Source organism: Palaemon carinicauda, chromosome 1 (genome assembly GCF_036898095.1).
Source record: "Palaemon carinicauda isolate YSFRI2023 chromosome 1, ASM3689809v2, whole genome shotgun sequence".
NCBI classification, from domain to species: Eukaryota; Metazoa; Arthropoda; class Malacostraca; order Decapoda; family Palaemonidae; genus Palaemon; species Palaemon carinicauda.
The window spans coordinates 227,703,969-227,728,968 of record NC_090725.1 but is presented as its reverse complement, the minus strand read 5'-3'; the positions used below and the strand labels follow the sequence as shown (position 1 = coordinate 227,728,968).

At 40.5% G+C, this 25,000-nt stretch overlaps 1 protein-coding gene across 4 annotated transcripts in view; it reads right to left on the bottom strand.

Moving 5' to 3' along the window:
• The window catches only part of Vps15 (vacuolar protein sorting 15), a 796,097-nt gene that overhangs the window by 194,367 nt on the left and 576,730 nt on the right, over positions 1-25,000 (bottom strand). The window contains exon 1 of one of the 4 annotated variants that reach the window (XM_068387753.1): positions 7,456-7,507. The exons of 2 other annotated variants lie outside the window; for them this stretch is intronic. The gene's annotated coding sequence lies outside the window, so the exon portion shown is untranslated. Of the gene's footprint in view, positions 1-6,361; positions 6,501-7,455; positions 7,508-25,000 lie in introns of those variants that run through there. One more of the 4 variants, XM_068387748.1, reaches the window with a different exon arrangement.

The following is a 25,000-nucleotide window of genomic DNA, read 5'->3' as shown; positions in this document are numbered from 1 at the left end:
TCCTTTTCAACTTCTTTTTTCTCCTTCTGCAGTAATCTCTCACTGCGAGGATGGCCACTTCCGATACTCATCACATAGTGAAGCCTGAGAACATGTAACGCAGACCTACATCCATTTTACTTGAATTATGGTAAGCTAAATGAGATTTGCTAATTTTCCCCATGTTTAGACTTTTTTTATGGATATGTTTGGTTAGGTCATGGAGGGTAAGTCAGTTCAAGTTAGGTCTGCAAAGCTGAATTGGGGTAGGGGTATAACTTTGCCTGTGCACCATTCACAGATACTTCAATTTTTGATGAGTAAGAACACAGATTGCTATGATGTTTTAAGTAACCTAAGTGAGGCATGGATTACAAGATGACTCGCTACCTGTACCAAGTCATTGCCATATGTAATTAGTCGACTTTTTGCCCTATAGCAGACCTCAAAATGATGGAGTTAGGAAGGGAAGATTTGCCAACATTGAAAGTCTTAATATGCATTCTATGCAATTCATGAATCATACTAGATCACTTACATGTTGAGTAGAAATAATACTATCTTTAACATGTTTCATGATCAAGAATTAAAAAGACATAACATTAAAATGTTACCATTAGATATCTGTAGGCTTGTACATCTGATATGAAATTAAAATGAACAAGTTAATAGTCTCATCATCTGACGACCACCGTAATAAGGATTCCAGATTTGATAAATCTCCCATTGATGGAATGTATGCAGGCTAACCAGATGGAATATTCTGTCTCCTTCCGCTCCACCCGGCAGTTAGCCAAACATTGTCCTCGGGATAGTTTTGCTCATCCACTTCTGAGCTCTCACCCATAGGAGCACGGAGTGGGTCAAGGTCATCATCAGAACAGGCCGGGGACAGGGCAACTCCTGTAGACGTGCTTGACTGGACTTCCCTCTAGCTCTCAGTCCGAGGACTTGATGATCATAAAAAAGTCCTTTGGCTCTCTGCACTGGGGCAAAAGTTCCTCCTTCAGAGGAAGATAGGACTCCGCAGGAGGAGGAACCCCGTCACATCATGCCGGAAGGTGTGCCTCCCTCGGCACCACCTAGACTGGAGTACGACGGAACAAGTCCGAAAAGGAAATTGCCCTGTCTTCCTTAGGAGGAGAGGGTCTAATCCTCTTCCTCTTAGGTCTGGCCTGCAGGATCTTGAACTGCAGGGGACTCCCCTGGGGTTCTGGAGCGCTCTCTTCCCAGGTCCTTTTACGAGGAGAAATGGACTTCTCCCTGAGTGAAGGCACTGCTTGAGCAGAGTCTTTTGAGCTCACCCTGGGATCATCAGGAGGTGAGGAAGGTGGGATGAGAGCAGGCAACAATGGAAATCTGGGAGTGCAACCAAGGACTGGGGACGGGAATGGCCGCCATCACAGCTGCCGCATTAAGTTAAATAGTGTACTTCTTACAGCCATAGGGGGGTTGCGAGCACCCAATGTGTTGGGAGGGAGATCCTTGGGGTGGCACTGAGCCCTGAGTTTAGAAAACAGTGAAGGATTCCGAGCCATCCTACATGCAAGCAAGATCGGCACTGGCTTTCCCTTTGGGGGAGGATCTGATCGTTGCCGTACAGGCGACAGCTGTCTCGGGACAGGTTGAGGTCCACGAAACTGGAGAGACCTGACGAGAGGTTTCCCTAAGTAGGGAAACCTTCTGTAGCCCAGAACGGAGAAGGGATCTCGTCCGAAGATTGGGAAACCGAGGAATCATGAGGAGACAGATCTCGTGAAGGTTCTCCATATCGTGACACTGCCACATCACGCGATGCTGCACGGTCACGTGACACTTCCCCGTTGCGTGACGTAGCAAGAGACTGAGCAGGAGCAGAAAAACGAAACCTAGGAGGAGGAGCAATCGTGAACTTCGGGTCGCACAACTCAACGGGAGACCGAAGACTCCCTGCCACGAGAGCCCAAAGGCTTAGTGTGACGGGTAACACGAGAGCCCAAAGGCTCAGCGTAACTAGGGTTGCAAGATCCCAAGGGATCAACACAGCAGAAGATCAAAGACTCCCTGTCACGAGACCGAAGGCTCCACAAAACGGGTGACACAAGAGCCAGCTAGCTCAGTGTAACTAGCTTTGTGAGAACCCAAGAGTTCTACAAAACTGGAACCAAAAGGTTCCATGACGCAAGAACCCGAAGGTTCAGTGTAACAAGGACCCAAAGGTTCAGCGTAACCAGGACCCAAAGGTTCAGCGTAACCAGGACCCAAAGGTTCAGCATGACGAGGACTCAAAGGTTCAGCGTGACGAGGACCCAAAGGTTCAGCGTGACGAGGACCCAGAGGTTCAGCGTGACGAGGACCCAGAGGTTCAGCGTGACGACGACCCAAAGGTTCAGCGTGACGACGACCCAAAGGTTCAGCGTGACGAGGACCCAAAGGTTCAGCGTGACGAGGACCCAAAGGTTCAGCGTGACGAGGACCCAAAGGTTCAGCGTGACGAGGACCCAAGGTTCAGCGTGACGAGGACCCAAAGGTTCAGCGTGACGAGGACCCAAAGGTTCAGCGTGATGAAGACCCAAAGGTCCTGCGGTGTCACGTGAGCTTCAGCATGACGAGGACCCAAAGGTCCTGCGGTGTCACGTGAGCCCAAAGGCTCAGCTTGACGAGGACCCGAAGGTTCTGAGATGCGAAAGATTGAAAATTCTATACGACAGGAGTCCGAAGGCCCGTGGTCCCGCAAGCCAAAAGCGTGACTGTCACAAGACCCTGAAGGGACATCGTGACCTGACAAAGAGGTGCATTCCAACTGCTGAAGCAAAAGCCCGCCCAGAATGGAGAGGGGTTGCAATCTCATCCACCCGACGAAGCTCCGAAGGGGAATATCTAACAAACACTACCCAAGTGAAAGATTGTTCAAGCTTGAGAGCTACCTCCCCTGGGGGTGGGAGGTTTGTTCCCCCAAGGAGAACCTCGCTTAGTACAACACCCTATCTACTCCCTTGGAGGAGAAGCATAAGCGTAACGAGACCGCTGCCCACTTCCAGCTTTCTCTCACGAACGAGAGACGTGTTCCCCCGGAGGGGAAACTTGCCTCGGACTATGTTCCTCCATTGCCCCTGTGGGTTAACAATGTCCTTGGCGTTGGTCACAGGGGACCAAAAGTGTGACCGAATGGTTGCAGTGCCCGCGCCCACAGAGGGAGGATCAACCTCTGCGGAGGAAGGAGATGACCGCCTCCTCTACTCGAAGAGTATGTCCTTCGAAGGGAGACCATCAACGCCCAGTGATGGCCAAAAAGACATGAGATCCGAGATCCAGCAGACACTCCCTGGGGGAAGGAACGGGACAGACTCGCTAGGGGAGTCAGCATTGTCCCTTAACCCACAAGGTTGACCTGGAGTAACCACGCCTGCGATGCTACTCGGTTGATCCTCAGAAGTGACCGGCAGAGGAGCAGCTTCAGGAACAGATTGGACGGTAGAAGAAAAAGACCCTGCTTTCTTTGACTTTGAGGAAGACCCTAAAGAAGAAATAAGGCTTGGACTACTACTTCTTCCATCACCTGAACCTCTCCCACTGGGAGCCAGACCACTCCCTAAACTCGCTACAAGTCTCGTCCCAAGAACACCGGCGGTCACGGCAGGCCGGACAAAGCAGGTGGGGGTTCGTCTCTACGGCGGACATGAAGGTACCGCAAGAGTGGCCTTCGGGAACTGGACAAGTATGCATGGGACTCAAACAAGCACACACAATCTGCAAAGAAAAATTTATTAATATCAAGGCAAGTCTCAAAAGCGAGAGAACGGCAGTATGACTGGTCTCCACCGAGCCAGAAAGCAAAGTGGGGTGTGTGAGTGAGTGGTGTAGTTGACTACCCCCACCCCCACCTGCTAACTAGTGGTTGGGATGGTTATCCCTCGCTAAAATTATCATAACTAGTCTTTCAGCATCCCCGAAAGTAATAGCCCTATGAATAGCGAAGGGTTTGTATTTGTGCAGGAACAATTATAAATTAAATGAGCTATGTACCCGACACGCACCTTCTTCCCGTAGCAACTAGAATTCACTATAGATGACATTTTGATCAAATTCAGCAGTGGTTTAGCGGCAAAAACACTGTACTAATCAGCTGGGACAGTAATTTGAAACTACCTAATCAGACCCCGCTCAACCCTGTAAATTACCAGAGGGTATTTTCCATCCAATCAGAATTCAATATTTCCAAAATTCAAACAGGGTAATGGGAGCATCAAGAGTGGTTCAGAGATCGTTCTTAGCCACCGAAAAGTGATGATGGTTATGTTGTACTCAGACAGTGATAAGTTCGACCTCGTACAAGTGTTTTTTCCTACAACTTGAACTAACCAAAACTGGCAAGGGTTATGAACTTCACCCAAAAAGGGAGTTTACATATTATTTACGGTATATAAGATAGCACTCCTGGGTGATTACTTTGGCATTTATTCCAAGAGTAGTGTTGGAGATGTGCATTATATATACAATGGAAAATGGCAAGCCCATGTTTTTCTGGTGGTGTTCCTATAAGGAAAATTGCTAAGAAATATGGAAGATTTCTGAAAGATCCAAACCATCTTGTGAAGATGTTTTGGAGCCTTTGTATATCAGCGGCCAGTTCCTCATGCATTGATTAAAAATGGACCTAAACTTTCCCCCTAACCTACATCCCTAAGGGGGGGGGGGCTAACGAGCCCCTGCGACCCCCTTACACTGCCGTATTCTAAGTTAGCCATATTAATACATACAGGTGGCCGCTTTCCTACATAAACCCCGATGTTTTTGTTAAAATTAGCTTTATTTTCATATGGTGCACCGCAGAACACGTGCTCATCCATCTCATCCACCTCAACAAAACAAAATTTTCCTTTTGAAAGATGATGGAACCCAAACTTCCAAAGATTATGATGTCAGTGACACTGAGTAATGCAAGTGCACTGTAAAGTTATTTTTCATTCTGTTAATATATATTATGGGGTGTAGCCAATATAGTTCATTTGGACAGGTGCAAAATTTCTTATTACAGTGATACCTCTGGATACGAAAGTTTCTGCTTACGAAAAATTCAGGATACGAAAAGCGATACAAAGATTTTTATGCCCCAGTATACGAAAAAATTTTCAGGATACGAAAAGCTTACGAGATCCTAACTCGTCGCCGAGAGTACAGTACCTTTTTTATCAGGGTATCGACCTTTAATTTAGGTGTACAGGTAACAATACACCTTCACTGATCCAAATGCTTTACATACAGTACCGTAACTTTTATACAGTAGTAAAGAAAATGGACTGTTTTCTTAGGGCTTGGAGGGGATAACTAGGCTATAATTACATTATTGAATAATCTCATGGTGGTTTCTGGAATGGATTGGGCTGTTTTTAACGGTTGGGTTAATTATTGAATGATAGAAATGGCTGCATTGCATGTTTATTACTACAGTTTAGCGTGTTTATGAAAGAAAAGGTGACTTTTTGTAAGGCTTGGAACAGATTAGGCTATTTACATGTAAAACGTGACTCGGGATACGAAAAAATCAGGATACAAAACCATATCCTGAACGGATTACTTTCGTATCCTGAGGCATCACTGTACTTGTAAAATAGATTTCCTTTACAAAATACAATTGTGTTACCTTGCTATGAGTGACACAGGTTGAAAAGCAAACACTGGATAACCTAAGAATACGGCAGTCTAAGGGGAGTTGCTGAGCTGCAAAGGGTTGACCAATTCGCCTGTTTGTCCCCACATTGGGGGTGAAGCGAACCACAGCTCCTCTTGAGGGAGAAACTGGGCGAGTTGAGTCCTCCATGCAACCAGTTGGACCCATGAATGGGTTACTAGCAGGACCACTAGGAGGTGGATCCATAGTAATCTAAAACTTTAGGGATCGGATTCAGCGAACACATTGTCTTTCACCCTTAGAGTCATAGTAGGGAAGTATATGGCTTGTAGGTTAGGTTGTGTTCTTGTGTAGAGGATTTGCAGGACAAATTCTTATTTCCTATGGATGCAGGAGGCTCGGTCCTTCATTTATGCGTTATATGAGACTTCCCATTTTGAATATGTTCCTAAAATTACTCACATTTCAAAAACCCTATTGATTAGGCTTTCTTCTCTCCCTGACAAGGCCCATTCTGCATATCTAGCCTATGGGACACAAAGGGTCTTAATCAGGCAAGTACGACCAAATTACTATTTTATTATTAGCCAAGACACGATTAAGTTGATAACAAAAGGCGACCTATATGGTCGGTGGGTAGTGACAGGGATCAGATTGTTCAAAGTCAATGTTATCATTGGATTCTGGCTGATGGTACTACGTTTCCATAGCTCTGAGGGATTCATAAATTTTTAATAATATAATTCAACACTATTGTGCAGAAACACTTACATTGCCTTCGTATTTATGTTATTATATAAAAACTCCAACCTCAGCTACAGACTTATGCAATGTACAATTTACAAGAAAACTGCGTCAAATGCCATAGTCAGCTGATTTTGTTTACTCTTTGTATGATGATGCCGACAAGCTTAAGATATTTTCAGATACAAGAAAGCCTAAAATATATTTTCAACTGCAATGTTTAATTATTATATAAATAAATAATTAAAAGCTTAAAGTGCCATCATTTACTTTATATATGAATTAGATTGATTCCTATTCGTTCTATCAGAAAAATAGAATTAATCAAAAACATGGCCAACGAATGGTTGTGAATACGTGTCAAGCTCTTACATATTCGTAACAAGTTCTGTGCAGTTATAATACGATTATACACATAGTATCCTACATAACACAATACAATGGCAAGTCAGCCACACGTAAATCAAATAGTTCCCGCTAAATTCATAGTACAAGATGCTGTAAAAAAAAAAAAAAAAATTATCGCCAAAAATCGTACATGCTGCACGAAAATTCCCCACTATTTCTTTTTATAAGCCACATGTAGGCCTACCAGTCTCAGAGGTATTCATATCTAAGAACCTAAGAAAAAAATCAATTGATGTTAGAAAATGGTGATAAAAAGTATAGGAGTTTTATGTGGGAAGCATGATACCTGTACATGATATTCCGATACAAGAGCGGACGTTGCCTGGCAGCAACGGATTATTATTTTTTTTTCTTGAAACGTGCTCATAAATTAACGTTCTTCAACCGGGTAATCAAAATACTGCATCACATACTAACAGAACAGTTTTCAGAAATTGGTAAAGTTTTTAAGGTAATGTATAGAGAAGAAAAGGCTTGTTTAACCATTATATACCGTTTCCCAGTAGTGTCATTTTCGAAGAGAACGGACCTTTTTCTATATAGAAGAGTCGTTTTTTTTTTTCCTAGGTTACATACTTACATTACCCTGTAGTAATGCATTACAACAATACCCAGAAATTAAGTTAAGCCTTGTTACTGCCGATCTATGTAGACTGCAGATAGGAAATCAGTTAAAAAAAGAAAAGGTGCTCTAGAGAAGACTGAAGACCTACCTTCTATCTCGAACTCGTCCTAACAAAGGCAACGGTTTTAGGCCTAATGGCTCCCGACTGGCAGCAACAGACATGATTGTTCCAGGAGGGGGGGGGGGGGGGGCCGCTAGGGTTTTTTTTTTTTTAAATGCCTGCGAAAACAAGTAAACGCTCAATATGGCAGAAGTAGTGAAGAAATAAACACAAACATCAGAAACAAGTGTCTCAAAAGAAAATGTATCTCTTATCTTTAATACATTATTGTTACAAAAAGATGATGAAAATAGAATAATAATATAGAATATAATATATAAAATCTAAAACTAAAAAAGGAAAAGAAAAAAATAAGAAAAAAACTGAAAAATAAAAAGCAAAAATAAATAAAAATCAAAATAAAATTAAAATAAAACCATAAAAACCAAAAAATAAAAAATAAATTATATATATATATATATATATATATATATATATATATATATATATATATATATATATATATATATATATATATATATGAAACCATTCATTTCCGACAGGAACGAGTGTCATTTTCGAAGTGAACGGACCTTTTTCTATGCAAAATCGTAGCTTTTTTTCCCTAGGTTACATGACCCTGTAAAACAGTACAATAATACCCAGAAATTAAGCTAAGTCATTGCTACTGACGATCTATGTAGACAGCAGATAGAAAATCAGTAAAAGAAAAGGTGCTCTAGTGAAGACTGAAGACCTACCTTCCACTTCGAAACCGTCCAAAGTTTCCAAACAAATTCAACGATTTTAGGCCTAATGGCTCCCTACTGGCCGTAGAAGTCGTGAAGAAATATAAGCACAAACATCAGAAACGAGTGTCTCAAAACAAAATGTATCTATTATCTTTAGTGTAGGCCTATTATTGTTACTAAATGATGATGAAAATGAAAATAAAATAATATTGAATATAATATATAAAGTCAAAAACTAAAAACTAAAAAATGAAAAAGAAAAAAAGAAAAGAAAAAAGAAAAGAAAAAAAGAAAATAATAATAATAATAATAATAATAATAATAATAATAATAATAATAATAATAATAATAATAATAATAATGAGATTCAGTAAAGTAGTAGAGTATCATCAATTATATTTACGATGAAATACAATAACCGGTGGGTGCTACTATAGCGTGAGGTCTACCACACTATAGCGTGAGATCTACCTCCCGTTAGTACTATAGCGTGAGGTCTACCACACTATAGCGTGAGATCTACCTCCCGTTAGTACTATAGCGTGAGGTCTACTGCTGAATTATTCGTCCCTCATAGATAAAACACATTTCATACATTTGTTTTAGCAATAAACACTTGATTTAAACATATCTTAGTAATGACTTAAATAGATAATTGGATTTCTAATTACATTGAAAAAAGGATTTAAGGTAAAAATAAACATGTTTTCATATATTTCCATACATTTATTCTAGCGATACACTCTTCGTACATCAAACATCTTATCATATATTTCCATACCCTTTCGAGGGCAACGTAACACAGGCTTGAATTTTCCTCTTGTTACGCTTTCTTTTTTCCTGCATAACAGACTGTCAGAAGGACTCTTCTATAAAACTTCTTCAGCAAAATTTTTAGTACCCTCAATCGATGATATCTCTTTTAGGCCGATGGAAAAACTAATTTAGGAGCTCTATTTGCTTCCTTTTACATGGGCAGGTCACGTTTTTGATGGATTTGGGCAGTTCACATCAGGGTTAAAAGAATACCGCGGTAGACCTCACCCTCCACCTGGGTAGGCGACATACGGCGGTAGACCTCACACTATAGTAGCACCAACCGGTGTTAAACATGAAATTAGATAACGTTTGAATCAACATGATGTGCATAGGCCTAAGATGAGAACTGATTGACAAATTGGTTGTAAATAAAAAAGAAAAGATAAGATTTGTCAATCAGTGAGTCTTTGACTATTATCATTGCTCCTGTTCTAGTTCCTTTTCATTATTTAAAGAAAATCAGCAGCCCATTTTTTTTTCTTGTCACTGGACAACCGCAGACGAACAAGCAACAAACTATATATGAAAAAAAAAAATAGGTAGTCTAATGATCAAGAAGATTTAATACAAATATATGGAAATCATATGAATAATAATAGACCAGTTATTAGACAACTATTATAGTAACATATGAACCCTCCGAAATACTGAATCCCGTAGTTTTTTACGAAATTAATTGGGCGCGTTGGCAATAGATAACGCTGATCAGACAATTGTGCGCAGTTTTTTTTTCTTTTATTCTTTTAATAGGTAGGTTTTCCTGTCTTCTATTTACTGTCTATGGCGAATCACACTGTGACGTCATGCGCCCTGGTCTCACACACGTGGTTAACCAAAACAACACTTTAGTTATTCACCCATTGAGATACTACCGTCAGAGAATTATTGGGTCCTTTGACAGTACTACATTGGATCTCTTTCTCTGTTTACGGCTTATTTCATCTTTGCCGACACATACATAGAATAGTCTGGCCTATTCTTTACACATTCTCCTCTTTCCTCATACACTTGGCAACACTGAAATTACCAAACAATTCTTCTTCTCTCAAGAGGTTAACTACTGTACTGAAATTGTTCAATAGCTACTTTCTTCTTGGCTATGGTAGAAGAGACTCTTTAGCTATGGCAAGCAGCTCTTCTGGGAGAGGGACACTCCAAAATCAAATAATTGTTTTCTAGTCTTGGGTAATGTCATAGCCTCTGTACCATGGTCTTCTACCATCTAGAGTTAGAGATCACTTGCTTGCTTCAGGCACACTATTCTATCTTGTTTCTATTCCTTTTGTTATTTTGAAGTTTCTATCCTCTTGTTAATTTCAAGTTTTTATTGTTAATAAATGAAAGATTTATCTTAATCTTATTACTGTTCTTAAACTTCTCTTCTAGTCTTTCCTTATTTTCTTTCCTCACTGGGCTATTTTCCCTGTTGGAGCCCTTGGGTTTACAGCATCCTTTTCCAACTTAAGGTTGTACCTTAGCAAATAATAATAATAATAATAATAATAATAATAATAATAATAATGGTAATAATAATAATAACAATAAATAATAATAATAATAATAATAATAATATCTTTTTATTCATTCATTAATCCCATCAGTAATAGTGCCAAGTATCTGTACAGTATTTGGTCATTCCAATACACGTGAAAAAACAAAGTTCAAATATAAAATATCATCTTTATCCAAATCCAAAGCAATACATAGACTATTCGGTATCCTACATGGATGATGTCGTACAGACAGGATTAAAAGTACTAATACAAAGTCTTTTCAAGTTCCAGAAATGAATAATTTTTATCATGTAAATCTACCTTTTCTTTGTATAATGTTAATAGGCCCCCATAGCATTGAGTACCTATTGACACAAAGATTAAATCAAGATCGCTTTGAACATTCCTTTGGTTTTAAAAAGGCGAATGGGTGGTCGCCATGATTATCCACATGCTATGAATTTCAAAATTCAGGCTAAAAAAACCTTGTTAGGGAAGGAAATGAAGGTAATAAGAGAAAAAGTGTAAAATCACCACAGTTGAAAAATCGCAAGAATAAGAATCTGGAAAAGAAGATGTATATTTAACAAAATATAGTGAGTTACTATTAGAAATATGTCTAACAACGCAGATGATAAGAAATTCATATTTTGATATATCCTATTAGGAAAAGGTGCATTTGAATTAAGACATTTTGAGAGCAAACCCAGAAATAAAGAAATACATGGAGGGAGTAATTGAGAATGAAGCTCTTAGATACCTTGGTGGTCAATTTGGATATATTGTCAAGAAATTTTGAGTTAAGTAGCCTGAGTTAGGATGTAAGAATAAAGAAGTATCAAGGAATAAGACTTCAATAGAATGTGTTTGTACTGGGGAGTTGTATGTAACTTCTAGTCAATTATTTTTACAGTTCTTACTAATGCGGGAGATTTTAAATGCTCTAGACGAGAAAGGTCTGAAGCTTAATCATTCCCATCTATAAGGGGAAGGGAGACATCCGGGAATGTAGCAACTACAGAGGCATAAAATTGATAAGCCATACTATGAAAATATGGGAGAAGATCATTGAGAAGAGACTCAAGAGATGAAACAACAAATGGTGAGGAACAATTTGGATTCATGCCTGGAAGAAGGACTGTAGAAGCACTATTTGCTTTGAGGCAGAACATCGGGAGAAACAGAAAGGATTACATATGGTCTTTATTGACCTGGAGAAGGCATACGATCGAGTACCACGTCAGGAGGTGTGGAGATGCATGAGAGAAAATGGATTCCTTGAGAAATACGTAAGAATCACCAAAGGTATGTATGAGAGGGCAGAAACAAATGTTAAGAGTAGCAGAGGCCTAACAGAAAGTTTCCCAGTAAATGTGGGACTACACCAGGGGTCTGCATTGAGCCCTTACCTATATGATCTGATCATGGACGTAGTAACACAATGTATTAGAGATATCTTCTTGGTGTATGCGTTTTGCTGATGATGTTATATTGTGTAGCACTAGGCGAAAGGTAACAGAAGAGAAACTGGAGTGGAGAAGAGAAATGGAAAATAGAGGGTTGACGATCAGCAGGAAAAAGACAGAGTATTTGAGATTGAAAAATGGGGAAGTTCTTGACGGAAAGTGTCTCCTGGAGGAAGAGTAATTACTCGTTGATGCCTCTCGTGTTTCCAAGGGATAAGAATAATGCCTAATCTCTCCAAGACCGGGTCCTGGACGGTGGTAGCAGGCTTAGACCATAGATATTGTTCATATCTTGACTTTCCATGCGTGGGAGAGAGGCATTTGGCGGGATGGAGGAGCTGTTATTCACTCCATCTTGAATCAGAAGGAGGGACCTTACTGGGAAACTTGTGGTCTCCAGAGGATTGATTGATTGATTGATTAAGAGTTATCTGACATCCTGACATCTAAGGTCATTGACACCGATATTATTTGTTTCAATTCAAATAAAAGTAAAAACTTCGTTATAACAGTTAAATAGCCTTCAGAAGACCTGCTTCTGAAATAAATGTGAAAATACCACTAGTATGGTATGGTACATCATGTCCGAGAATCTTAGCAAGTATGAACCCTCCATCCTCACCTCGAGGTTCAAACAGATATCTATTTCTTTCAATACTATAAGTGGGACATTCGATCAACAAATGTCCCACTGTCAAGGGTACCAAGCATTTATCGCAGTATGGCTGATGTTACCTAGTCATCAAAAACTTGTGTGTCAACCGAGTGTGACCAATGCGATGACAAAAAAAAAAAAAAAAAAAACATCTCCCAATTTCGGGGCATCATGTTATACCTCCAAGGAGATATGACATTTGTTATCTATCTCATCTAATTTTCATCTAGACTATCACAATACTGTTACCAATTATTATAACACAATTTTTGAGGGTAGGTGCGAAATCATTACAGGGAATGGGATACCTTCTTGGTAGCAATTTGGAAGCAGCCTATTTTGCCAGTAAATCTGCCTTCTCATTTCCAGACACACCTACATGTGCTGGAACCTAACACAATCGAACTGTTATACCTCAGTCCAATAATAAAAGGCCATTCTAAAATCTTTAAAACCAAAGGGCTACTGAAATTAGAAACTTCTAAAGCTTGAAGGACACTCCGTGTATCACTAAAAATGGTAAAATTACCTTCCTCCTCCAATGCTATTTTCTCAATAGCAGTTAGTATGCCATACAGTTCGGCAGTAAATATGGAAGCTGTTCTAGAAAGTGCACCTCTACAATTAAAACCATTGATATATACTGCAAATCCAACGCCAGCATCAGATTTGGATGCCATTAGTATATATTAAAGTTGATTTCCTATGTTTTGCAACATGTTCCCTAAAAAGACCTGGCTTCTAAGTCAGTCATATTCTTTTCAACACCAATAAAATATTTACAAAAAGATATTTGGTAATTTCCACGGAGGGGTTGATGATATCTTAAATGGAAGTGCCTTACTTCTGATTATATCAAGTCTGTTTAATAATTGTTTCACCCGAAAACCATAAGGTTAAGGAGATTTTGTGTGCAATTCAAAGTATGTTGAGTGCCTTACAGGGTTTGCAGTCTGAAAGGCTAAAGAATTAAGGAGTCTTTGCAACCAAAACCAATACCGAACAATAGAAAACTATCGGTAAAGGTCTAAAGGTAATTCTCCAGGGTCAACAAGGAGGCTTGGGGTAGGCAAAGTTCTAAAGGCTCCTGTGGCCAATATGATACCAGTATGGTGTATAGAATCTAAAATCTTTAGTCGACTTGAAGTGGCTGAGGAGTATATTTCACACCCATATCTAATTTTTGAAAAAATTAAGGACTTGGATACCTATAAAATACTTTTGCAGTCTGCCCCCCGCCCTCCATGATGTATAGGACAAAGTTTTAAAAGATTCAGAGCCTCAAGAAACTTAAATTTTAAAGCTTTCAAGTGAGGAACCCATGTAAGCCTGCAATCAAATATCAATCATAAAAATCTAGCCTCACTTACACATGGAATCCGTTGACCTTTGATGTGTATATCCGGGTCTGGATGTACTCCCCGAATACGACAGAAATGGCCAACAGTAGTTTTGCTCGTTGAAAATTTAAATCCATTCATATCAGCCCACTGAATAATTTTGTCAATTGACAATTGTAGTTTTCTCTCAACCATCGACATTCTAGATCTAGTAATAATATGGAGAGATCATCTACAAATAATGTTGAGAGAAAATTTTTGGGAATGATGGAAGATACCTCATTAATGGCTAGTGCAAATAAGGTTACACTTAGCACACTACCCTTGGGAACTCCTCCTTCCTGACATTTCCTCTCTGATAGAGTTTACCCCACTCTCACCTGAAAAAATCTATGTGAAGCAAATGATTGAATGAACAATGGTAGCTCTCCTATTAATCCCAATTCATGAATGGTTTTAAGTATACCATATCTCCATACAGTATCATATGCCTTTTTAAAGTCATAAAAGACTGCTACATGGTGCTGTTTGGAAGAAAAGGCTTGACAAATAGAGGATTCGTCTTATCAACACATCAGTCGTTGAGTGCATTTTTCTAAATCCACACTGGATAGGTTATAAAATACCCTTCTTTCCCAGGTACTATATAAGTCTTGTATTGACCATCTTCTCCATGATCTTACATAAACAAAATGTCAATGGAACTGGTCGATAGTTCGCAGCTAGAAATATCTTTATCAGGTTTTAAGAAGGCTAAAATAATGGCTAGTTCCCAAACACTTTGATAACTAAGATCATGCCATATACTTTTAATAATGCTTAAAACAAATAACTTGGTATTAACAAGTACATGTTTAATCATTGCATATGGAGTTCCATCGGATCCAGAGGCTGTATCATTACACGTGGCAAGTGCAGAATCAAATTCTCTTTCAGTAAAAGGAGAATTGTATGACCCTTCCCTTCCCGTTGCAAAATTTAAATTAATAATAATAATAATAATAATAATATTAATAATAATAATAATCTCTTCAATGCTCCTAAACTGGTGACCAGGAGCTGCTGCACACTTGCATGATACATTTGAGAAATGATCAGGCAGGGCATTGCTACCCTCACTTGCTCCAGTTATATACTATCCATTCACCTTCAACAGTGGTGTTGGGTTTGGGGTGAATTTGCCTGCTATCTTTTTTACTTTCCTCCACACAGAAGATGGTGGTGTTCTACTGTTAATGGAGGATATAAAGAAACCCAAGACTGGCGCATAGCTTCTTTCCTGGCATGACGGAACTGTGCTCTACATTTCTTATATATGATTAAATTCTCCTCAGTACAGCGTTAAAGACCTTCTTGTGGCTTTGTGCTGGGCAATTAGTTCTGAAGACTACCAGGGGACTGGTCATCGTTTGAATAACCATGTTGTTTTGGGAATTATTTTGACTCCTGCTGTACGAAGGGTTCTGTACCAACCGTGTGGCACACAATTGTACATAATTATTTTGTATATATTATGCTTGTATCTGCGCTCTTCCCTCGCACTAAAAAGAACCTGAATGATCATGTCTCCGTTTTGCTCTGTAACATTGTCTGTCTCTCGAACAGGTCATGTCCTGTTGCCTTGAGGTTTTGTATATAAAGAAGAGTGTTCCTTAATAAACTCAGTTGATTGCATCCTGCCTTTGAGTTCACAACTCCTCTCTCGGCCCGTCACATTGGTGACCCCGGAAGTCAACTCGCTCCCACTGCCTTCCACCCCCACCTCCCTCGCCCCTCCATCGTTGGTACTATGACGGAGACAGATTCGACTACAGCAGTTGGCGCCGCCCCATTGAAACTTTCACCGTTCGCCACCGGAGAAGCGTTTGCTTGGTTTCAGCGCTCAGAAGTCCAGTTTCGTATCAGGGGCATGACTCGCTCAACCACCAAAGCGGATTATGTTCTCGCGGCGATACCCGAGGACACCTTCCCAGAAATATCCGACTGGCTTTGTGAACAAGGAGACACCCCAATAGCATATGAAGACCTCAAAACATACCTTCTGCAGCAGTACTCGCCGTCACCAGCCGCCCGTATAGCAAAGCTTTTTCAGCTCTCGCAGCAACCGTTGGGGGACCAAAGGGCTTCGCTTGCCCTCAGGGAAATGACCAGTATCGCTCGCCTTCAACCTGCCGCAGACGGCTCTCCTCGTGAGGTGAACCTACTTCGTGCCCTTTGGATACGCCATTTACCCGAACCTGTACGCGCTGCCATACCCGATGTCGATAGTTTACCCATAAAGGACTTGATGACCAAAGCCGACGCCCTTATGGACAGCCACTTCAAGACCTCCATCAACGCCTCCACCCCTGACGAAGAGGATGCCTATTCAACGTCAACCGAAGCTGACATGAATGCCGTAGGACATACACGCCTACCCCGTGACGTGCCGAAGCGGCGACAAAGCCGCCCACCACCCACCAATCGCTCGCGCCCCAACGAACGACTTCTACAGCCACTTACTACCTCCCATCCGCCGCAGTTTTGCTACTACCACTTCAGATTCGGGGCAACCGCGAAGAAATGTGCCAAAGATTGTCAGTGGCCAAAAAACGTGTAAGTAGGCCATCGCTTGTGGCGGTGGCCTCCCATGTTTCTAATCTTTTCTTTTTACAGGATGCAGGAACGGGCGTGCGATTTTTGGTAGACACGGGTACTTGTCGTTCTCTTTTGCCAAGGAAACTCTTCAAGGCACGACGTAGTCTGTCTACATCTGCCGACGTCCGCTTGGTAGCTGCCAACGGATCTGCGATACCCACCTACGGTTACGAGAACCTCACATTATCGTTCGGAAACGGTAAATTCAATTGGAAGTTTCTCGTTGCTGACGTCACAATGCCAATCCTCGGTGCGGATTTCCTCTCTCATTTCCACCTTCTGGTCGATGTCGCCCACCGACGATTGGTCAACGCAGACTCGTACTTATCGACACCTCTTCAACCCGCCCCCTCTAACCTCGCTCTCCACATCAGCGCACCCACGGATGCCTACGCCCACCTCCTCACGTCGTACCCGGAAGTCCAGAACTTCGCCAAACGCCCACGGTTCCTGCCAAGCACGGTATTTATCACCATATCAAGACGACGGGACCCCCAGTCTTCGCAAAATTCAGACGTCTGGCACCGGAACGATTGGCAGCCGCCAAACAGACGTTCGCCAAAATGGAGAAAATGGGCCTATGCCAAAAGGCCTCCAGCCCATGGTCGTCACCCTTACACATCGTTCTGAAGAAAGACGGCTCCCTCCGTCCGTGCGGGGATTACAGGCGCCTGAACATGCAAACAGAACCGGATCACTACCCCCTCCCAAATATTGCCGATGTGACCTCCTACCTGCACAAAGCGAAGGTTTTCTCTACGCTCGACCTCCTGAAGGGGTATTATCAGGTGCCTATGAACCCAGCACACATTCCCAAGACCGCCATCACCACTCCGTTTGGTACATACACCTTCAATTACTCCTGTTTTGGCCTTCGTAATGCTGGGGCAACGTTTCAACGTCTCATGGATGGCATCTTAGGGGACCTCCCTTTCTGTGTATGTTATGTGGACGACATACTTGTGTTCTCCTCCTCAAAAGAGGAACACCTCCGTCACCTGCGCATCGTGCTCGACCGCCTGCAACAAAACGGCCTTGTAGTCCGGTACGACAAGTGTACCTTTGGCGCCAACGAAGTGTCGTTCTTAGGGCACCGTATCACTCCTGAAGGAGTCCATCCCCTCCCTGAGAAGGTAGCAGCCGTTCAGAACTTCCCTGCGCCCTCAACCGTCAAAGCTCTGCAGAAATTCTTGGGCATGATCAACTATTATCACCGTTTTCTGCCAGCCATTGCCGCCACTCTTGCTCCCCTCTACGACTCCCTCAAGGGTAAGCCAAAGGACCTGAAGTGGGGTCCCCTTCAAGAAGCAGCCTTCTGCAATGCAAAGAAGGCCCTATCAACTGCTGCGGCTCTCCCTTTTCCTATCCCCCACGCCCCTCTCCTTCTCTCCACCGATGCCAGCGACGTCGCTATTGGTGCAGTACTCGAGGAGGTGGTCAACGGCTTGCCTCGCCCATTGGCCTTCTTCAGCAGAAAACTGTCCAAGGAAGAATCGGGTTATTCTACCTTCGATCGAGAATTGCTGGCGGTGCACTTGGCTGTCCGTCACTTTCGCCATTTCTTAGAAGGTACGCCCTTCGTCATTCGCACAGACCACATGCCTCTGGTGCACGCCTTCACTCGACAGTCTGACACCTGGTCCGCCCGTCAACGCCGACATCTCTCTGCCGTGGCTGAATACAATTGCACCCTCTAATACGTCTCTGGGAAAATTAATCCCGTTGCCGATGCCCTGTCAAGAAACACGTTGGCTGCCGTTCAACTGGGATTGGATCACAACGCCCTGGCTGAAGCCCAACAACAGGATCCAGAGTATCAAGCTTGTAGGACATCCTGCACGTCCCTCCGTTGGGAAGATTTTCCCCTCGAAGACTCCAACACCACCCTCCTCTGTGACGTCAGTACTGGTAGACCGCGACCTTGGATTCCTGCTCCCATGCGCCGACAGGTGTTTGATTTCATTCACGGCCTTTCACATCCCTCGTGCCATTCTACTGCACAGCTGCTGAAGGCAAAGTTCATTTGGCACGGCATTTCTAAGGATGCTAAGGATTGGGTCCGCGCCTGTACTTCTTGCCAAACTTCCAAAGTACATCAAAACACGGATTCAGGAGTGGGCACCTTTCCTCAACCTCAGCGTCGTTTCGCACACATTCACGTCGACGTTGTAGGCCCCCTACCCACATCACAAGGACATCGTTACCTGTTTACCGTCATCGACCGCTCCACTCGTTGGCCTGAAGCCATTCCCATGGAAACTGCAACGTCCGCCTCATGTACATCTGCCTTACTCTCTGGATGGATTTCAAGATTCGGTATCCCTGAGCATATTACTTCTGACAGGGGAACCACTTTCACCTCTCAATTGTGGACGTCATTAGCGAATCTCCTGGGCATCACCCTACATCAGACAACGGCCTACAACCCCACTGCCAATGGAATGGTTGAACGTTTTCATCGCACCCTCAAAGCAGCTTTGATGTCCCGCTGCAAGGATTGCAACTGGTTTACTCAACTTCCCTGGGTCCTCCTGGGACTAAGGACCACTCCTAAAGACGCCCTCGACGTCTCGGCAGCTGAAATGGTGTATGGCGACCCGTTGGTCGTCCCTGCCGAATTTTTTCCTTCTATAACCTCCTCCGACGATCTCCAGCGCATACGTCACGTCGTGGGAAAATTTACTCCGTGCCGCCAGACTTACAAGCCCCCAGCGAAGCATCACATACCAACGGACTTGCACTCTGCAATGCACGTCTTCCTGCGCAACGACACCAGCAAGCCACCACTAACGCCCCATTACACGGGCCCTTTCCTTGTGATCCGATGCAGTCCGAAAGCATTCCTACTAAACATTCGGGGCAAAGAAGACTGGGTCTCCATTGATCGTCTAAAACCTGCTTATCTTCTGCCAGATGACCCGCCTACAGTTCGCCTCTCTAGATCAGGGCGCCCTATTTAACATGTACAGTATGTCATTTTTAGGGGGGGGAGCCATGTACCAACCGTGTGGCACACAATTGTACATAATTATTTTGTATATATTATGCTTGTATCTGCGCTCTTCCCTCGCACTAAAAAGAACCTGAATGATCATGTCTCCGTTTTGCTCTGTAACATTGTCTGTCTCTCGAACAGGTCATGTCCTGTTGCCTTGAGGTTTTGTATATAAAGAAGAGTGTTCCTTAATAAACTCAGTTGATTGCATCCTGCCTTTGAGTTCACAACTCCTCTCTCAGCCCGTCACAGTTCCATTTAGTAAGTCTATGGTATCTACAATATTCTGAAACTGTTCTGCATTCCCTTCAATTTCGCTTAAGACATGAAATCAATCCCAGTCCACCTTGTCAAGATTCCATCATGCCAATCTCTGTAAAGGTGGACCATTGTTGGTGTTTATAATGATTGGTGCATGATCACTAGTATGCTAATCTTCTAATGCCCTCCATTCGAGTTCGAAAAGGCAATTAGAGCGTACGATTGATGGGTCAATGCATGACAAGGTACCTGTCTGAAAATGAAAGTACGTAGGCTCTCCTGTATTAAATAGTCCCACATCTTCATTTTCCACAATTGATGATGTAATGTTGCCCCTTGTGTTTGCTAGAACATCGCCCCATAAAGTATGTCTACTATGAAAATATCCCATCAAGATAAAAGATGGAGGGAGTTATTGAATCACTTCTACTAAATCTTCATATGAGATGTCATTAGGAGGCAAATAAAGAGAACAAATTTTGTATTTTTTCCCTATATCAATTTGCACAACCACGGCTTGCAGAGTGGTACAAATGGGTAAAGATATTTGGGGAACATCTCGGCAAACGTATGTAAGACTTCAGCCATGGCTCCGTTTGTTGATCACATGGTGTCCTAGAGAACAGTGGTTCAATTTTGGAGTGTCCCTCTCCTAGAAGAGCTGCTTACCATAGCTAAAGAGTCTCTTCTACCCTTACTAAGAGGAAAGTATCCACTGAACAATTACATTGCAGTATTTAACCCCTTGAGTGAATAAGGATTGTTTGTTAATATCATTGTTGTCAGGTGTATGAGGACAAAGGAGAATAAGGCCAGACTATTCGGTGTATGTGTAGGCAAAGGAAAATGAGCCTTAACCAAAGAGAAGGATCCAATGTAGTACTGTCTGGCCAGTCAAAGGAAATAACTCTCTGGCGGTAGTATATCAACAGGTGGCTGGTTTCCTGGCCAACCTACTATCCCTAATAACCAAAGACAAATGACCAATTGCATGAATATGACTAAAAATGAGATAAATATTAGTAAATCCTTGTGGCTAAGAAAATCATGAAATTGTAAAACAATTTGTCATTATAGAAGACAATATTAGAAAAAAATGATTTTTAAGTATAGAATTAATAGTTATAATGAGAAAAAAAGAAAACTGATTAGGACAGATCACTAATTGTAAACCTTACTTTTTCCAGAGATCGTTTTTATTATATTGCAAGAGTCAAATTAATGAAAACAAAAAGGTTAAAGTGCTGCATGCTTAGGATAAACGATATGTAAGAAGATAAACCAGTATAAAGCTATTAGAAGGTAAAGACAATTAGACAGACTTTGATAATAGAAAACCAAAAACGAAGAAAATGATTGACAGTGAATTGCAGGACATCAATTATTAATGACAGATACAATGGATTTGCAGTTTCATGTTTCAACCCTTTAAAGCTGCAAATTAGTCTATCAGGTCATCGAAGTTTATTTTGTTTGCAATCTCTTGCTCTACACTTGGTAGAGTTAAAGGCGACACCTTTCTTCGAATCTTGCCCCATAGATGTTCGAAGATAGTTTCAATTTACTAAATGATCGCTCACAACTAGTAACTTATACTGTTACGGTCAGCAGTTTCTGAGGGCCAACTCGAATGTTCGAGAAGAAACTTACATCCCCAGATTGTATAATGAGGAAAATTAATTCCTGTGGGTTAGTGATCAAAACATCATCTCATGTCTTTAGCAGATTCTGCAATTCACAATTTCACTGAACAGTTCCAAGCAATCTAAGTCAGTGTCATAGAAACTTACCACATCAATGAACATTTCCTTGATGTATGCTTCATTGGTTGTAGATTGCAACTCCTTTATATCCAAACGAATATTATTATTTTTTAGCAGACGTTGTATCTAAATTTCTGATGATATCCATGCAACATCACCAGATTCACCAGGCAAATTTTTCTTCACTCTAAACCATCTGTCAATGCTTATATCTTAAGCATGGCAGAGCTCCTTCGCTTTTTGATAGATGTCTGGCAGATGCCTTCCCGATTAACAAGGGAATAAAACTTGCAACGCCTGGATATTTTGTGCTGCCTCAAGGAAATTCCTTTTCGGATCCTGCTGTCTCTTCTGGACTCGGTCATTCTTGGTAAGTAAAATGTTCCCGAAACAGAGAACGGCAAAACAATAAAATGTATAAACTCTGCTCAACAGCTGCGTTGCTTCACTTCTGATATTTATTGCCTAATGCAAATCCCTTCCGATGGTCTTTAAAAGTTGAACCAAATCCCCTACATTTTCATGTATGGGCCGAACTTCATCAGCTCTAGGACTCAAGCATGTTTCAGGTTCAGCTTTAAAAGATATAGATAGATTCTTTTTCTGTCGCTCCCATCAATAGGTCGCCCTTCAAAATAAAACATAAAATGCTTACAAAGTTCCGAAAAATGTAACCATCACCACCTTATGAACTGCAAAATGAACCTCAGCCAAATTTAATGAGTAGTTGTCACAGTTGATTTAGGGTTCATTGCGGCATTATACAGTATTTGCTGCATCCTTTTGGTGTACTTGAATAAATCCAATGAAATCCTTTTTCACACTGAGTTTTCTACGCAATTTTTCTATAAATATCTTTTGATATCTGATATTTCTTCTCTTTGAGCAGCTCTTCGGATGTTATTCAGTAAAGTGCTTCTAATACTAGATGCCATAATTTGGATGGATCCATTTTGAACTTTAGCAGACAAATACCTGGATTTTGAAAGACATAATCCAGAGGGTGTTTAATGACAGGCTAAAACCTGTAATTAGTTTAAAAAGGCCTTGGGAATTTCAAAAATTATTTTCATGTTTTAGTGTAGATTATATTTTGTGTGTGACCTCTCAGTGCTAAATTTTGTTGTAACGCATAATATCTGATACAGAGAAAAATTCTCTCAAGGGTTGTCGCCACTTTTCCTTTTCCGTGGCAATTGGCTCTTGAAACTGTCAAGTACTTCTTCTTTTTCAACAAGATGCCTTTCCATTTCCTTCAATCTTGTAAAAGAATCACAATGTCTCAGACTATTTTTGAGTGCAATGATTTTCTTTGGAACTTTCCAACGCTTAAACCACGGTCGAGATACCGTTGCTAAAACCTTCCTCAAACTCAGGTGAAAAACAGTTGCTGGCAGTCTCTCTTCTGGGAAAAAAAAAAAAAAAAAAAAAAAAACTTGAAAAAGTAGGTATAAAAAAAAAAAACCACTTTTGACAGGGGAATAGATGAACCAAGACCGAAACACCATTGCAGTTTGTCCGATCACAAACTTACAATATTTTTAAGTCTTTCATCAGCGGAAATTCTATTTCGTTTGATAACGATGGAGAGAAACAAAAAGTTTTATACTAATACTTCTCGAGATAAAAAGTCAATATATTTTTCTGTGTCTACTTAAGCCTAATAGCTTTTTAAAACATTATAAGCCGACTATTCCTTTTAGTAAGAATACTAAGATACCATTATATAATTTGAAATAATCGTATTGTGATTGTTTAAACACTAATAAACTAAATTAGGCATTCATCCTTACTGTCAAATTATGATGGGCTATATTTGGTTTTGAAATATAATTATGGTAACCTAGTTTATTATTAACATTTTTCATTGCATGAGGGGCTTGATGTTTTTTGGAATAGTGTGTTAAAAGGTTTGTAAGCTAAGGCTATCATAGTGTTTTAAGAATACTATGGTAGTAATAAAATTTGATAGTAGTCTATAGCAATTAATGCATAATGATTATATTTATATATAAATTTATATGTATACATGTGTTTTGTGTGTGTGTATATATATATATATATATATATATATATATATATAAAAATATATATATATATATATATATATATATATATATATATATATATATATATATATATATATATATATATACACACACACACACACACACACACACACACAGAGTATAGGACATTTAAGTTTAAAGGAACTCAATACTAATCAAGAATAGAATATTTACCGAAATCTCATATAAACCAAAAAACCTAAGTTACTGGTTTCAGTGCCAAATGACCCCAAAACTTCAATTTTGCGCCCCCATCAATTCTGCGCCCAGGGACACATGTCACCTCACCCCCGCCCTTCACGACGCAATTGCCTTTTTCATCTCTTTACATTAGTTTTACAACAACTTTGTAAATACTTGTCCAATAGGCTAGTTGGACTAAATTGATTCTTGAAAGACATTTACTAGATAGTGTTTTAATTATTTCATTCTACCTTGTTTCGGGTATCGTTCTCCTGTCAGGTCTTCAGCTGCTGATTCTCATCTTAATTTGTCGGACAGGAACTTATGGTCTATCAAATTTCTTATTCCTGATCTAGATATTAATCTCTGGTACCTTCGTTCTATTAGTTCATTATGCATGTTGTATAAGATTTATATATATATATATATATATATATATATATATATATATATATATATATATATATATATATATATATATATATATATATATATATATATATAATTCTGACCATCCTTTTTCATTCAGATCTTCCTGGACAATTCCATCGTGTTCGTAATACTAGGCATGCAGTTAATTCTAATAGTCAAGCCTTCACTATCACGAGGTTCAATACTACACAGTACTCTAGAAGTTTTATTCCAGCTGTGACCAAGATCTGGAGTGATCCTCCTATTTGAGTGGCTGAATCAGTAGAATTTCAAAAGTTCAAAATCGCAGCAAATGTTTTTATGTTGAACAGGCTTACATAAGACCTTTTATAGTTTATAAATCAAATTTAAGTTTTAATGTTGTTGGTGCTTTTAGAATATTTTATTTTAATTTTCATTACTTCTTACATCGTATATTTATTTCCTTATTTCCTTTCCTAACTGGGCTATTTTTCCCTGTTGGAGCCCTTGGGCTTATAGCATCTTGCTTTTTCAACTATGGTTGTAGCTTAGCCAGTAATAATAATAATAATAATAATAATAATAACAATAATAATAATAATAATAATAATAATAATAATAATAATAATAATAATAATATTATACTGAATACGCATAAAAAAGCCAGTCATGTTTACTTTCGTTTCTAATGCAAAGAATAGAAAACGAATACTCCCTTCTATTTAAAGAAAATGATATGAAGGATAACTACAGTAGTTTGTGAAATA